This window comes from Lactuca virosa, chromosome 6 (genome assembly GCF_052849685.1).
Source record: "Lactuca virosa cultivar CGN04683 chromosome 6, Lactuca_virosa_CGN04683_v6, whole genome shotgun sequence".
In the NCBI taxonomy this organism is placed as follows: Eukaryota; Viridiplantae; Streptophyta; class Magnoliopsida; order Asterales; family Asteraceae; genus Lactuca; species Lactuca virosa.
This window is the reverse complement of record NC_136431.1, coordinates 189,911,352-189,915,259: the sequence shown is the minus strand read 5'-3', so window position 1 is coordinate 189,915,259 and position 3,908 is coordinate 189,911,352. Positions and strand designations below refer to the sequence as shown.

Sequence of the window (3,908 nt, the reverse complement as noted above, 5' to 3'; positions counted from 1 at the left end):
TTCCCAGGTATCTTAAATTATGTATTTTATTGAGTTTTAGAGAGAGACTCGGCGAGTAGGCGCTCAGACTCGCCGAGTAGAGTCGCGAATCTCCATCCGGGTTAATGATCGGACTCGGCGATTCCATACGTGGACTCGGCGAGTCCATGCTGTTTAATGAAACCCTAATTTCTTGGGTTTGGGGACTATTTAAAGGTCCTTATGGCCGCCATTTGAGGTCACCAGTCAGAGAGAGAAACCCTAGAGTGCTTGAGCGTTTTGGGAGAGGAAGGAAGCCATTTTTGACCTTGGGAGTGTTGTTTAGCAAGAAGAAGGAGGTACTAGCCAAGAGGAAGCATATGAGATTGCTATTCTGTGGATTTGGAGCTAAGATCTTCACATTTGAGGTAGTAATTCGACTCCCCTTCTGTTTTTATGATGATCATATGGATTTAGGGTTTCTTAGACCCTTTGTTGCTTAGATTTGAAGCCCATATAGTCCCTTATGATGAGGAGGCTTTGGATCTGGATCCATAGAGGTCCAGAGAGCCTTATTCATTAAGCTTTTTGAATAACAATGGAGGTTATGACCTTGAGTTATGGTATTTGGGGCTAAATCATCATATATGATCAAATAGATGTTGTATGTGCATCAAGATGGAAACGTTGCGTGGTTATTGGGTTTGGGAATGATAAATCTATTGGTTAGAGGACTGGATCTGACCTCAGGAAGTTGTTTGAGGATGTGCATGGAATGAACTCGCCGAGTCCATGAACGGACTCGACGAGTAGAGTCGGGTAGCCCCGCGACTCGCGATCTGTGACGACTCGTGGAGCATAGGGTTGACTCAGTGAGTCGGAGGGAATTAGAGGACTGGATTTCAAGGCGGAACTCACCGAGTCCATGGACAGACTCAGCGAGTTGAGTCGGGGTGGCCCCGCGATTCATGTCAGGTGTCACCCGTCGAGTAAGGGGAAAGACTCGACGTGTCATGCGAGATCAGAAAGATAGTGGGCACGTGTAGACTCGCCGAGTCGCCCAAGTGCACTCGGCGAGTCGGGTCAAAGTTTGACCGTTGACTTTTATTGACTTTTAGGGTTTGGTCAACTTTAGGGTCTTTGAGCAATGAGAGGGGTAAAATGGTCTTTTACCCTTCTGAGAGTACTAAGAGGAGGAATAGTCTAGCCTTGAGAGATGTATTGATTCAGAGTGTTTATTTCATATGATTAGGCGGAGGCTAGACCCGACTTTATAGAGTTCGAGCTTTACCGAGTTAACCGAGTGAGTCTTCTCACTATACTTTACCTAGAGTGGTAATTAGAGCTATGAGACAGAGTATTGTGTATGCTTTTGCATGATGTGATTTCTATGTGTTATATGCTATGTATGTTACAGAGTTTTCAGAGTTAGGACCGGAAGGTCCACAGAGTTAGGGTCAGAGGACCCATAGAGTTAGGGCCAGAGGGCCCACAGAGTTATGGGACTGGGGGGGTCCCACAGAGACACTTTGACCAGAGTGTCAAACAGAGTTATAGCCTCGAGTGGCTAATATGTGTTATGTGTGGTATTTTGGGGAACTCACTAGGCATTTATGCTTACAGTGTTGTGTTATGTGTCTCAGGTACCAGCGAGGATCGCGGGAAGGCGCCGGCTTGATCAGTACACACGCGGGGAGATTTTATTATGATCTTGGGAGATGATGTTATGTGATACAATGGTGTTTTTATAACGATTATGAATGAAAACGTGTTTTATAAAATGTGAAAAATTGTTTTGAAAATTTGGGTGTTACACCCGACCAGGCATGGTCCATTTGGGTTGCATGGCATCATGCACTTGGATAGACTAAATGAGAGAAATAAGACACTTATGGTTATTAATATATTATAGGTTCTAATATATTAATAATAAGAATAATAATATTTAATTAGTATTGATCAAGAATTAATTTAGAATTAATTATGTGATCAAAAGAAGACTAATAAAATATATGGGTTGATTGTGTAAATCATCCATAACTTATATAGTGGGCCAAAGCTCCATGGATAATCAAGTTGGGTTAAACTCATAGGATACTCCATGGATGCTCCATGGAGGTTACTTAACCCATGGGTCATGGAAATGAAAGGTCATGACAATTAGGGTTTACATGGTGTAACCCTAATTCTAACATACTATATAAGCATCATATTATTCACCAAAATCGGCCACTAGTGTGTGAAAAAGAAGGGCTAGCCGATTTCTTGTAGTGTGGATTTCTCTCTAAGTTATTCCAAGAGCATTTGATGTTGTGTGAGCCATTTGAGGTGTCACATTTGAGGCACTAGGCACTCAAGCCCCATGGAGTCAAGTTACACTACAAATGGTATGTATTCTATCTATATTATTACCCAAGTATCTATGATTGTATGCTAGATAGGGTAATACCTTGGAATATTAGCATTTGCATGTATATTAGAGAAAACATAGATCCAAGGTATTTAGGGTTGCATGTACACCATAGGAGTGTTAGAATGCTCAAAACCCAACAATTCCATGATTTGGCTAATTGTTTTTTTTAACTTTAATGCTTATAACGGTGTCCAGATTGGACCCTTCCAAGCAAAAAAAGTTGAACGAGCCAAGATGAATGTGAAAGCCCGTTTGAATTTACATGGAATTGTGTCCGTGGAGTCTGCACAGGTGGGTCATTACTCAAATCTTGATAATTAGTATGAAGATTGTAATTTTAATTTGTTTTTGTGATTCCAGGTTATTGAAGAAAAGGAGGTTGAGGTTCCAGTGAGAAAAGAAGCAACAAAGATGGATACAGATAAGGCTTCAGCTGATGTGGCATCTGGTAACGAAACATATGTGAATATGCAGGATGCCAATGTGACTAAAAATGGAGCTACAGAAGAAAGTCAAAAAGTAAAACGTACCCATTTCTGAGGTGGTTTATGGAGCAATCCTAGCAGCAGATATGCAAAAAGCATTGGAAAAAGAATTTGAAATGGCATTACAGGACCGAGTCATGGAATAAACCAAGGACAAAAAGAATGTTGTGGAATCCTATGTTTATGAAATGAGGAACAAGGTATTTCATTTTTAATAATATATTTGTAGACATGCTAAATCTTAACCACTCTTTGTTTTTTTACAGCTATATGATAAACTGCAAGAATTTGTTACGGATTCAGATAGAGAAGCATTAATTGGTAAGCTTCAAGAAACGAAAGTTGGTTGTATGAATATGGTGAACACGAAACTAAAGGCGTTTATGTTGCCAAAATTGAAGAACTCAAAAAGGTTTTCTTTTCACATTTTAATTTTTTTTTTGCTTATTTATCTATTTGTTTCTGATATTTAACATTGAGAAATAATTTCCCAGATAGGTGATCCCATTGAACAACGTTACAAGGGGCACATAGAAAGAGGATCTTTTGTAGACCATCTGGTTGGTATTATTAATTCTTACAGACAGGCTGCAGCATCCGATGATCCAAAATATGAACACATTGCCTTGAATGACAAACAAAAGGTTATAATTGTAAAATCCCTCATTCTCTATTTCTCTATACATAAATATATTATTTTTTATTTTAATTCTGACTTATGTATTTACCTTCTCCAGGTGTTGTAATGCAAGCTCAGAAGAAGAAAACTGGTTGAGAGAGATAACACAACAGTAGGACTCACATCCCAAACATGCTGATCTGGTTCATCTTAATAGGTTTTATGTACTCTAACATTCCTATGGTGCACATACAACCCTAATGCTTTGGATCTAAATTTTCTCTAATTATACATGCAATAAACATTTTCCAAAGCATGAAGACTAAACTAACATGCAAGGTGATATTTGAATCATAAAAATTAGTTAGAATATTACCTTGTGTAGTAGCTTAAATAATTTGGCCTTAAGAAAGCTTAGCTGTCACACCCCCGA

At 39.2% G+C, this 3,908-nt stretch overlaps 1 pseudogene; it reads left to right on the top strand.

Annotated features, from left to right (window-relative positions):
* The first annotated feature begins 556 nt into the window (after positions 1-556).
* Positions 557-3,708, top strand: LOC145122166 (heat shock 70 kDa protein 15-like; annotated as a pseudogene).
* The last annotated feature ends 200 nt before the right edge of the window (positions 3,709-3,908 follow it).